The sequence below is a fragment of the Lonchura striata genome, chromosome Z (genome assembly GCF_050655825.1).
Source record: "Lonchura striata isolate lonStrDom1 chromosome Z, ASM5065582v1, whole genome shotgun sequence".
NCBI lineage: Eukaryota > Metazoa > Chordata > Aves > Passeriformes > Estrildidae > Lonchura > Lonchura striata.
In genome coordinates, this window is record NC_140740.1 from 68,474,919 (window position 1) to 68,488,632 (window position 13,714).

The 13,714-nt window shown below is 33.7% G+C and overlaps 1 protein-coding gene across 30 annotated transcripts in view; it reads left to right on the forward strand.

The window, feature by feature from the left end:
* The window catches only part of PTPRD (protein tyrosine phosphatase receptor type D), a 1,154,377-nt gene that overhangs the window by 354,286 nt on the left and 786,377 nt on the right, over window positions 1-13,714 (forward strand). For all 30 annotated transcript variants that reach the window (XM_085567659.1, XM_085567666.1, XM_085567665.1 and 27 more), the window contains one exon: window positions 9,945-9,988. The gene's annotated coding sequence lies outside the window, so the exon portion shown is untranslated. The remainder of the gene's footprint in view (window positions 1-9,944; window positions 9,989-13,714) is intronic.

Consider the following 13,714-nt stretch of genomic DNA (forward strand, 5'->3'; position numbering starts at 1 on the left):
ATCTTGCAGGAATATAAAGAACAGCTGATCCTTCAGTGAAGTCAGCAAAATCCCAACATGTTAGTCTCAGTTATACCAGTCATATTAATCCTTAGATACAATGATTGAAGGTCATTTTTCTCATAAAATGAAGACTTTATAAAATATACAGGTAGCAAACATATTTTAATTTAAATTAATAAATAATAGAGAATATAAATACCATCTGGCTGTCTGGGAACGATTGCTAGATAAACTAATATTTTAATTTCCAAGAATAGCTGCATATAGAATGATGCTTCTTCATTTTGAGACGTTCTTTTTACCATAAAATGAATTTTTACCAAAAACTGAAATGAGAATTACTAAAATCTAATTTGTACAACATTAAATTAAAACAGAGATAGCAAAACTATAACAAATCCAAAAAACTTGAGATTTTTTTTAAAACTTGAATGTGTCATCTTCAATAATCTGAAACGTTGGTGTCTCTTCAGTCTAAGGTCATTGTCCTTAAGATCTTAAGGATGTTTTAATTATTGTATTATTTTATAATCTGATGTTTACAATCCTTTTGTACAGAAAAAAACAAAACCTTTTAGGCAAATATTTGTTTCTAGACTGAGTGAAAATAACTACATGACTGAAGAATTTTTGACATTATTATTGCTATTCTTTTAGGAAGTTTGTTTTCAATACCCTTTTGGATAATTTTTTTCACCTTTCTTTCTTGGTCTTTAATCGCCTTTCTGATCCAATACTGATGCAAATTACATTGTCATGTTTTCTGACTTTTCAACACTTATCACTCAGCTATAGCCTAGATTCACAGATATTTATTTTTATTTTTTTCTTTTTAATCTCTAATGGATTTGCAGATAACCTATGGCTTCAGCCACGGAAAGTTGCCTTTGGTATCATTGATGTATGCATTATGCTGATAAGTACCATGGTTCATTTTCCTCTTGGGTAAGCACAGTTAAAAAAAGAAAGGCAAGGGGGGAGAGAAAGAGGGAAACTCTCAGACTAATAATTGCCTTAGCCTGAGACAAGGATGGGAAAACACACAAGATTGCTTTCTAACATTCAGTTTTCTGTAATGAAATATGGCTGCTTCAGGACAAAAAATGTGTGATAACTTCTGTCATTTTAGTGTTATTTCACTGAATTCCTCAAAACTGCATTTCATTCAACATTATCAGTGTGGTAATGTTTTAATTGAAGGGTGCATCTTGGCCTAATGATGAATTCTTTCCTGACATCAAAAGGACTGTCCCTTCTACTCTCAGTGTCATCATTTTATATTACATTTTAATTTGTTAGTTCATCAGAGTGAACTGAATGTCCTAATATGTAAAGATTAATTTGTCATGATTCAGTGATCTAACAAGCCTTGTTGAAAGGCAAATAGCAAAAATAAAGAAGATTTCAATCTTATGGAACATATTAGAAAATAAATTTTATACACAAGTGTACTTATATCACACAGGACAAGAACTACTGTTCTTGTGATATATATTTTCCTGTATCATATAAGATATGAAAAGGAAACAATATATACAAATATTTAACTCCTTGCTAGAGACACTTTAATTCAGCTGTAGTGGTCAGTACTGTACAGCAAGTAAATACTTTCTGGTTTTATTATAAATGGATTATGAAGATCTAAAGTAGACCTGGTCAGAAAAATTAATAAACTGAGAAATTTTGCATATCTCAAATTTCTCCAAGAAATATCTGGCTGCATGTTAGAAGTTTAAATAGTTTCTGTCTTTACTATCCTATAATTCCTTTGGAGTTTTCTTTTCATTTGAAAAACAGAAATAAATCCACCAAAGTGGAGAAATATGCTAATAGGTGGCTGATTAAAATATTTTAATGTATTTACATTTTTTTCACCATAATTTTGTTTTAAGAAAATGACAGCTAATGTTTTCTTATCTTACTAAAAAATTCATGTAGGTCTCTCTAAAAATCCACCTGTTGTTGACTGTTCTCTGTATTAAATATTTTCTATATCACATCATCTGTTGACATCACAAATATCACAGATAGTTTTACAGCTTGCTTCAAATGCAGAAGTTTTTTAAAGTGTATACTGAGCATTTCAGAAATAGTAGCATTCTAGAAATATTATTTGCTCAAGCAACTGCATCTTGAAATCAAGATCTCCTCTATTTGTCTTTCATTTTTATTTACATCATCCACAAATGTAAAATTGTCTTTGTTTGCTTTAAGATTTACAACTAAAGTGGGTTACAGTAAAAATCTCTTTTAAAAACACCATATTCACACTGTTATTAGAGTTTGGACCAGGCTTTTTAAGTGAATCTTCTTCCACTGACCATGCTTCACTTAGTGTCCTAGGACTACAAAAAGGTGCCTTCTGGATGAAACTGAAGTGAAAGATCTGCTTCAGAAGTGCACAAAATATAATACAACTGTTAGTGAGGATTGAATACAGAGTGACAGATAGGACCTAATTTCAGTTAAAAGCATTGAACTATGCAAAATTTGGATGCTGGGTCCTAGCACAGGCTGGGAACTACCTCAGTAGGCTCTTAGTCACATGCCTCTTAATATGCTTTTGTTGTACCAGTTTTCAGTAAGTGACTTTAAATTTTGAATGCTGAAATCTGACTCTAGAATATATGAATACTTCTTTTATGTGCTCTGCATATTTGTGTAGAGAGCTAAGCAGTAAAATTCATGAATGCTGCACTAAGAAACTGCCCGTAACTGGACTTTTCTTACAATGATAAGAAAAAATGTGTTTTTACCCTGGACTTTCTCTGATGTTTTAATGTCTTTCCAACTGATGTAGATCAGTATCTTCAATTTTTTGCTTTGAGCTTTTCCCCAAAAATTCCTGAGACGTTTCTCCTATTTATGGCACTTTTTTGTACTAACAGCTAGCAATGACAATTGCACTTCCATGCTGTTCCATCTATATCAAGGTAGAGAATATTAATTCCTGATACAATGAAGCTGTCCAGCTCTCTATAACTTCTAATTAAACTTGTAAGACTAGCTGTTTTGTTTTCAGTGGGAGGAAAAAGAGATACTGATTACTGTGGACCGAGGTTCTGCTCAGTCTTCCCTATACAAACTGTTCCATTTTGCACAGAATTTGACAACAAAAAGCAGATCTGTCCTTTTGGGTCTTGTAAGTTGGGTTCTGAAAGAGTCATGAACTCAAAGTCAGTCTGCTGGCTCAGAAACATCTCTTAAAGAGTAGCTTTATAAAATTATATGGCATGAAAAGCAAGCACTGGATAGAAGGTTATCCTTTCCTTGCAACAGCAGGGTATTATGCTGTGTGTGGGAGAGAGCATATTTGAGAGCTTTTTCATCTCTGTCATTTACTCATATTACCACTTTTGTTTGTTGAAGCAAACTATTTTAGTCAGCTTTTTACTATATGTTCCTTCAAGTAAAAAAGTTTCTTAACATATTTTTTTAAAGTTCATTATTATAAAGAATTAACTTTATTTCATCTTCTTTAAGGGGTTCCTCTGTTTCCTCTGTGTAAACTGTGCCAAACAAGACAAACTTCTTATCCCACTGATATTAGCAGTGTCTCAAGATTCAGGCAGAGAAAAAAACATATTTGAAAATTATCACTATTCAATCTACAATTCTACAAGAAAGAAAGCATTTGCAGCTAAGATATGGGGAAGAAAATTCCATTTCCTTTAGAGGACTGAGAGTGGGGTTTCTGAGATACTTCCTCAGAAAGAAATAACACTAAAATTAGAACCAGAAAAGATAACTGGTTAGCAGGAAAAACATTTTTAATGTTCTCTACATTGTCAGGGGTGTTCAAATAGAGTGCAAACTCCATTGCTGTCAAGTTACTCAGTGAAAATTGTAAATGTACATAAGCCAAAAATATGCAATTTCAAAAAAATGGCCATGCTTTTGGTGTTGAAGATACCATAGTTACACAGTTTTTTAATCAAATTTGGGAGACTGGTGAAAGACACAAAACTTAACTGGTTATGATTAACTGGAAAGAAAGGGTAGAGGAGAGAAGAATAAAAGTGAGGCTTTCAGTGATAGGGTTTTTTTGAGAGGACAAAGTCATGCCTAGCATGAATGAATTAGATGAAGTATCTCTACTTAGGCATGGTGTATCTTCGACATACACAGAAAATGGTAAAACTAAAAGAAAGATGGGAGGTGTTTTTTTTTGCTTTTCTTCTTTGGTTGGTTAGTTGGTTGGTTTGGTTTGCTTGGCTTCACTTGGTTTGGATTTTTTGTAAGTTTTAGCACTAATTAACAACCTTCCTTAGGTAGTATTAAGTATTTATTTGGGGCAGTGTTCACAAAAATCTAAAAGTGAGATAAACAAGCTGATAACAGATGGGGATATTGCTTCTAGTACTATGCTAGTCGTTAGGTATGCTGTGCAGCTCTTGGAGATGTTATGATCTGAGATCCAGACTTAAAAAGATAGGTGATGAAATCAGTAGTAGTAGAACTTAGATATGAGTTTACTATGGTGAAAATCACAGGGTAAATGTTTTGGTTTGGAAAGACAGGTCTCTGCTAAGGAAGGCAGGACCCTCCCCTGGAATGAAAAAATGTAGACCCCTTTCTTCTGAATTGTTATAAATTTGAAATTAAGGGGAGTTCTTAGGCAAAAATATGGGAGCAGGAATAACAGTTCTTTATTAGGGAAGAAAAGAAAAAGATAAACAATGCAGTGAACTTAAACATACTGACAGAGTCAGAATACAAGCTGACACCCTGTTGGATAGGGTGTTGATAGCAGTCCAATTGGAATTGTGTCTGCAGTCCTCCTGGAGTGGCAGGTGTGGTTCTGTTGGATTAGTGATCTTGTAGAAAAGGGTTCAGTCTTCCTCTGAAGAGGCAGTGAAAGAGATAGTTTTTCCTCTGGGAAAATCCAACACAGAAAAAGCTCAAGACTATAGATACAGGTAAGAATGCTTAGCTCCTCCCTCTGGGCAGAGCATCTCACAGTGGATGTTCTTACCAGTCATGCAGTGACTTTCAGTGGCCCCTTATCAGTAGTTGTCTCCCTGGAGGGAGAATTGATTGTGGAAAAGATAAGCAACAACTGCCCACTTATCATGAAACAACTGCCATACAGATGGCAAATATAGTACATCTTGCTTTTTTCAATCTGGGACAGCAAATCACATAGCTTTAATTTGCCTATTGGATGAACAGTGCTGTCTGAGCATGCTGCACATATTTTTGTTGTGCCTACACAGCAGATTTGCATAAGGAAAAGCATAAAATAAGTGTAATAGAGAAAAAAATTATAAAGCAGATGCATAAATATTAATGAGATATCTGTAGAAATAATGCTTCCATGTTATTCAATGCTACATATATTGCACAGAAAACATTTTCTCTGATAAAAATTAAGCAGAAATCAAAGATTAATCTTATCTTCCCATCCATATAATAATATAGTGATGTGACATGCTGAAATCAGAGCTACTGTCTGATAATATGGTATGATTATGGCTACAATTGGCTGGTTTTGAATTGTGCTGAATGCAGGGTTGATAATATAAAGATCTTTTTGTTGTTTGCTGAGCAGGACTTGCACAGAATTAAAACATTTCTGCCTCTTTTATTGCCACACTGGTGAGGATACTGGGGGTTCTTGGGAGGGTGGGAAGAGACACAACTGGGACAGGTGACCCCTGCTGATCAAAGGGATATTCCAGACCCTGTGGCACCATGCTAGTATATAAAGTGGGCGGAAGAAGGAGGGAGAGTGGAATATTTGGAAAGATGATATTTGTCTTTCCAAGTAATTCTGCACATGATGAACCCTGTTCTCCTGGAGATAACTGAACACCTGCATGCCCATGGGTAGCTGTGAATTAATTCCTTGTTTTGCTTTGCTTGTGTGCACAACTTTTTTGTTTCCCTGCTTACCTACCTTTTACTTTTCAGGTTCTCTCCCCATTGGTAGGGGATTGAGCAAGTGGCTATGTGGGGCTTAGCTGTTGACTGGGGTTAAACTATGACAGTCCTTTTTCAGCACCCAAAGTGAGGCTCAAAGGGTTTGAGATAGCGACAGATCTGATTAGGATGTGCTAGATAGAATTAGCTGTTTAGCTGATTAAAACATCACTATAACTACTATTTTTGGCAGTAATAGAGTCCTTCAGGGATTTTGAAAGAATAATGTTAAAAAGCACTTTCACAAAGTATGTTGTATAATGTATACGATGAAGAGTTACTGCATTTATTGAGTCATTATCAGTATAACGATTAATACCTCTGTATCATATGTATAAGAGCAGAATTGTAGTAAAGTACAGCATGAGCATGCAGATTCACTGTTGCTTAAATTTTTTGCTTCCTTATGGTAAAAGAACTCTTCACAAACAAAAAGGGCATAATCTCAGTGATTTGGGCCCTAACTGCATTCTCTAGCAGGCTTACTCACCACTGCACTAATATCATATTTAAGGAGCACATGTCTAAATTTATGCTGAAATAGCATAATTCATATTTCTATTTAGCAATAGCTTATAAAAAATATCACTTACTTCTTCCCATATAGAAGGATCTTGGTACAAAAATAATCCTTTAGTTTGCTTTCCCCATTCTGAATCCTCTTGCTTTTCCAATGTGTCTATTTGCCTATAATTGACAAGATGTTGCAAGCAATTAGGTATTCCCTAATTGGCTGGCCTTTGCAGAGAAAATTCTAGATGGAGATCAAGAAAATTAACTACCACACATTTCTTAGCTGGAAATTTCCAACAAAGCAATATAAATCAAATATTTGTACATTAAATATTAAATACTTCAAGTCTTTTGACAATAATTGAATGTATTTTCAAGAGAGGTTTAATTTTGATAGATTTTTTTTTTCCCATTTTACCACTGTTTATTTCCTCTTTGTCTCAAATAGCAAATATTTCATACGACTGACTAACTCTTTAGGATTGGCACAACAGTCAGAGTCAGAATAAAGGCCTCCCGCTGCAACTTTTATCATACCATTCTGTAAATAAAATTATTATTTATGCATTGGTTTTATAACCATAGGAGTAATATTCACATATACATCATCATAGTTGCAATAGCAGATACCCTATGTCTCCCCTCAGTCCCAGTCCCAAAAGGATCAAATACTTTTGATCAAGATGCCTCCATAATAATCTCAGAATAACTGTTGGTGCATCTGTCTAGTTGTTGCATCACCTCTTTAATTTTAAACTCTGAGATAAGACTTACAGACTGAATTTTTGAAGTAGTTAGCTTCTTGGAAAAGCACCTGAACAGATAACCTCTAGGTCCCTTTAGAAATCACATTTAGATGATCAAGGGTTTTGGTAAATCTACACCTAAATTCAACATACTGAAATGCCTTTCACAAGTCTTAGGGCTTAGGCATCCTTAATAACATAATCAAGAAAATATATTAACAAACAAACAAACAAAACAAAAAACAAAAACAACAAAACCAGAAAAAATTCCTGAGTACAGCAATATACTGTCCAGAAGAGGGTTTTTTCCCCTTTTCTACATGAAATACATCATGGACATACAGTGAGAAAGTACCAAGCCTTGGAGTTCAGAAGATGAAAAATGTGCTATTCAAAGAAAATTCTTACAAAAAAATTGTAATCACCCAAAATACTGATAGCTTTTTAAAGAACAAAACTGCTCTTCCCTTCTGTGTTTTGTGGTTTTTTGTCTCAGACAACATGAAAGGAGCATGAATATGAAGTAGCTCATTCACAGTCTAAGGCTTTATCAAGTGAAGTCAGAAGTAAGGTTCTCATCTGTTGAGGTATTAAGAAGGTTGACATCCCAACATTGTCTTCATTCACAGTTTATAATTGTACCGTATAAACTTCAGTGTCCTTATTTTCAATTGATACTAATGTAAATAAGAGAAGAAGGAATTAATTCACAGTGGCCAAATATCACTGTCCAAGAAACCTATTTGTGTTCTGAACAGATTAATAAAATCTCAAAATACATCCTTGATGTCTGTTTAGGTTCAGTGCATAGCCTTTTTTTTTTCTTCAATTCCTGGCAGTTTTCTTAACACTAATTATTTATTTTATATTTTTTTATAAACATTAGTCTTTCACACAAAACATAAACCATCTTCAGATCTAGGGAAACTGACACATGGTATAGAAGGTTGAACTGTTACTGGAAGCCAGTGACTAAGTCTGGAAAGACTCTTGCCCACTACCTCTGATTTTAAGTGATAAAGGAACACAAGAGGAAAATTGGTACTTTGAGGAGTGGATGAGGAAGGGTGGCAGAAGGAAGTACGTGTTTCACAAAGAAACATGTGACTTGGCAGCAAAATATACTTCACCTTGGTGATGAGCCATTGCAGGATGCAACTGGTTTTCTTTGACGAATAACTATTTGGTATTGTTGCATATTTTTAGCTTGAGAATGACATCCTGAAGTTAGGAATTTGCCATGTGAAAGAAACTCTTGCTGGTTACAAATGTGGGGATTTTCAGATGTTATGAATTACACACTTTGAAATAGACATACTTGTTTTCACTGATGTTTAATTTAAAACAAATGCACTTCTGAATCTAAATAATTCAGTAACCTTTCCTTTCACTTCAAGGATATGCTCTCCCCCTAAAGAAAAATTAAGGAATTCTCCCAAAATATGTTGTACTCTTTCTTATGTCCTCCATTATAGATATTTATCAGTAAACCATGCTTTATCAGTAAACCATGTTGTTATTCTTAAACCTTACAGCCCTTTATACTTGTAACCACCGTAAGTTTTTTCTGAACAGAAGCATTTTGAATACTTCCATGAACATTGCCTATACAGCTTTTATACTAGAGGTGCATATTCTAGGGGTGAATACTGACAGAAAAATTGGTTGGAAAAATTGAGGAATAGGGCTTTTTAACTTTTCCCTCTTCAAAAAACTAATATCTTAAGATATACACATTAGAAATGTTAGTATAATTATTACATGCAGTCAAATCCCTGGTTAATATAATGTCAATTTTCAGATCAATCTGGTTAAGCTTTCATCCTTTATTATGAATATTTCAAAATTATGCAATAGTGTACCAAAATTCTACAGATTAGTTTTTTGTTGCAACAACATCAAGGACTCAGATGGAGGAACACTAGGAGGAATACTATCTCAATTATTGTTATCTAATTAATATTACTTGAGTCCTAGTTAACCAAAAATAGATAATAAAAATCCCCAAAAGCTTAAAAAATATATAATATTTATGTATAATTGTTTATATATTATATATAATAAGTATAATGGCTTATACAGGCTGAAAATCAGTTAATTTAATTGTTTTTCACTATATCTGCAAACTAATTCAAGCCTGAAAATATGTTTCAAGAACTACAAAGGTATATATTTGGAAATTGTGACCCATAATACAAATACTGAATTCTGGATAATTGTAGACTTTCATTTATGAGATAATTTAAAAATTCAATTATGAAAATTGCAATTAAAATGCACTCTGATATGATAAAAAATTAAATTCTTTGCAGAATTTAATTCTCTATAAGAGTGGTGAGGCACTGGAACAATTTGCCCAGAGGAGTTGTGGCTGCCCCATCCCTTATAGAATTCAAGTCCAGGCTGGATCAGGATCTGAGCAACCTGGTCTGGCAGAAGGTGACCCTGTCCATGGTGGAGGAGTTTGAACTAAAAGATCTTTATGGTGACTGCCAACCCAAACCAATCTGTGATTCTATGATAATGAGACCCATAGGAAATTTCAGACGCATATTTAATAGAAGGAAAAATAAAACTGCAGGAGTGTATCTATGTTTTCATTTGCTTATTTTTCCTTAATGTATGTATGAGGTGTTGCAAAATCTTAATTCTTTCTGACTACACCTGTCAACAAATAAAAATATATGTATAAAGGAAATCATGGTATTTGACAGTGACTATTACTACTAGTAATATCAAATATTTCTTAATCTTTTTTAGATCTCTATCCTGAGACAAAACAACAGGATGTGCCTTGGAGAAGAGTAAGTTAAAAAATTCTTTGTCCTCGGTATATTTTCATTGTAATCATAACTACTGGTTACTGTAAACTGAGTTTCAGTGAAAGAAATCTGTTGCCCATTTATTTTTAAAATACTAAGCCAATCCCACTGCACTGTTTATGCAGACTTAAGTAAGACTTAAGTAAGTAATTAAGGTTTTTTACAGGTGCAATTTTATTGAGTACATTGAACTTAAGCATGAAGACTTCTTAGTAAATTACTCTCAAATATTTAAGAAGCAACAGACAACACTCTTAAATTACTTTGTTTCTTCAGGTAACTTTGCTCTAGAAAAGACAACTGAAAACAGATGAGTTATTCTTAGGAAAAACAAATTGTATGTGTTTAGCTACCTATTAATCACTGAGCTTATCCTTTATCTATGCCTGAAATAGTTGTTTTCTCTGTAACGCTTGGAAAGTTGCTTCTTACTGTGAAAAAAAATACATAGACCTAACATGCAATTTACATATATCTCTATTACGTAGCATACTTAATGAGCTTTAAGTGGAAATATTTTCCTGCCCAATTTTTGTATTGTTTTACTTTTTTTTTGTTTTGTTTTATATAATTTTGCTTTTTCCCAATAACAGGTTCAGATGTCAGAGACTCAATGGTGTAGCTTGAGCAGAAGTATATTCACTGCTTGATATGGAGGGAATGACTAACAGCAAAGTTATTTTTTTACGAGCCCATCATGCTGTAATTCAACAGCAAAATTTGTGCAATGTTAGTAATATGGACTACATCTACCATGCTGCATTATAATGCTGGCTGCTAATCCTTATTTCTATATGTTAAAGATACCATAAATTTGTTCGGAAAAAGTAAAGTTACTATAATCCTACAGTTTTAAAATAGAAAATTATCACCTGGAATTTTGCCTTTGGTCTGGTAAGTTTAGGACTTAGATTTGGAACAAAGACTAATCCCAGTCCCTAAAGAAACAGAAGTCTCTAGACAGGAAAATGAGTCTTGTTTCACTGCACACGCAGAAAAAGATGCAAGGCGGCAAAGGAATGAGCAATATGGGGAAAAGATCATCTGTGCTGACTCCTGGGACAACCTTTCATTTTTCATTTCCCCAAATTTAAAAGCAATCTCCTAAAGCCACAGAAATCACTTGAGGTATATCTTCAATTCATTTCAATTGTCACAGTTCCATTCCATTCAGCACAGTGGTATTAATTTTCATCACCTCACTGCTTGAACATAAATCTTTATTACCTCAATTAATGAGTTTCATTTTTCCTTTCCTTTGATGTGTTTTGTGAGAATACAGTATACTTTTAGTCATGTTTGCAGAGCACTCTAAGAGACATCTGGCATACAATCTTCAATCTTGTAGCTACACTGCTTTCAGGCCTACTGAGTTATTTGTATCATACTCAATAAATAAATGTATTTTTATTCTGGAACTGTTCTTCAATACTCCTAGTTATAACCTGATAATGTCACTAGATGGTCAGAAATAATGTTTTAATGGGAGGAAGCAAGACAAGAAGGGAAAATGTCATTTTCTAACCTTAAAGTTTTTATGTTTCAAAAATTAAATCATGCACGTGCAGTGTCTGAACAACACATTTAGAGATCAAATGGAGAACTGATATTTTCCTAAATTAAGATATTTTCAGATAGAAACTATGCATGCAGTTGACTTTGTATGGTTACAAACAACACTAGCAACATACTTTAACAAAATAGGAGGGAAAAGGGATATTGAACCGAAAGATGTGTGTGTTATGTCCTAAAATAAATATTTTGATTCAAAATGCAGTAAAATACCCATTCAAGATACAAACTGCAGCTGTGTCCATAGAATCATAGAATAGAATCACACAAACATTTAGGTTAGAAATGTTGAAGTCTTTAGATCATTGAGTCCATGATGCCAATTCCACCACTAATCCACATCTTTAAGCATCATGTTTACTGCTACTACCAGGTGAAAAAGATTCACTAACTTGCAGACTACTATTTCATGCCAGCAGAGGTGCCATTAGAAAAAACAAGTTCAGACCAAACTGAGATTACAGAATTAAGCTAACATTATGTTAGCAGAATGATAATTTTTGCACAATTGTAGCTCACCAGGTTAATCCTGGACTGCACTTAAATGCAAAGCACACTAACAAACTAAAATTTGTTTTTAATTAAGTCTATATAAATTCTTTAATATTTGCAAGGATAATTATAAAAAAACAGCTTAGTATATCTGACACATCAGCCAGAGCTGCACTAGCTCTTCCACCCCAGCCTGCGCCAAGAGTAGATCACACTCTGGTAGCAGAATGACCCAAGGTACGACTAGAGCAATTACCCTACAGACTTTATGGTTGTCAGTCTGTGCTCTGAGGAGGCAAGGACAAGGGCAGGCCTTTTGCATAGGGTCAAAGAGGGTTTATTACTTTGGGGAATTTGGCAGCAAAAGACAAAAAAGGCAGGAGTGCTGCACCTCAAAACTGGAGGAGGTTCTGGGAGGGTACATATTATTAACCAATAGAGAATATCTTGGGTAGGAGGAAAAGGTAGGGTTCACAAAAGCATCGTCCAATGACGGAAATGGAGGGGGGATTTGGGTCACAGGGGCTAATGGGGCCTTGAGTTTTAGGGGATTTCCGAAGTCGAATTCCAAGCAGGAGGTTGGCTCAAGAAAAGACTGACAGTATGGTAGGGAAGGGTAAAGAACATTCTGCCAGAAGACGCAGCTCTTTGAGAATGACAGGCAACTGGGTAGGAGGGTATAACGTAGGCTAAAACAACCACATAGGGGGAAAACAGGAGAAAACTATGAAAACACACTACAACAGATATCAAAGAACACGATGATGAACTTCCTTATGAAAACAAAGCTTTGTCTTTTTCTGGATAAATAAAAATGAGGGAACTGAAATTTATTTTTCAACTGATTCTGTACTGTTCTGTCAAGTAATAAATATTTATCATTGACTTTAAATATTTCTTAGCCAGTCAGACTATTATTAAAGTCCCTTAAAAACTGACTTATCTATAATGTGTATCTTTGAAAAATGTCTAAATTATAGTGTCTGGAAACAGGTATATTTTAATTTTAAAATTATTTTGTTTATTGTTTTAAATCAATTTTTCAGACATTTGTAGACACAAAAAATTCTGATTGTTGGTCTGTTCTAAAGCTTACCCCTTTATTATGTGGATAAAATCTGTTTCTTATAATTAAATTAATCTAGATATCTGAAAATATTATTACTAAGAAATTCCTAGACATGCAATATGTACAAATGGACATAAAATTCTCCATTTCAACTTTATTATTGTTCTGATATAACTAAATCATTGTCCAAAGTCAATGAAACATTTCAAAAAAGTTGGATTAGGAAACCTCTTCACTAATTTATTTTCTTCTGAATTGCCAGCAGAAGTGTTTGGCTGCAAAGGAGAATAAGTATATTCATTATTTGAAAATAAATGTTGAAGTTGTCAATTCAATATTTATTATGTAATAATGCAGTTAATAAAATAAATTTAAACAAATAGGTATTAATTTTTGTAACACAAGTAATAATTTACATTATTCATTTCTTTATGACACTGCCTTTTCCTAAGAAACATTACAAAAATATTGTTATATTGATGCCTTTCAGACTGATATTTTTTTAAGTCTTGTATGTTAAAATAAACTTGAAGAAAAAGAATTAGAATTAAGAAAATAGAAAGAAACCTATTACA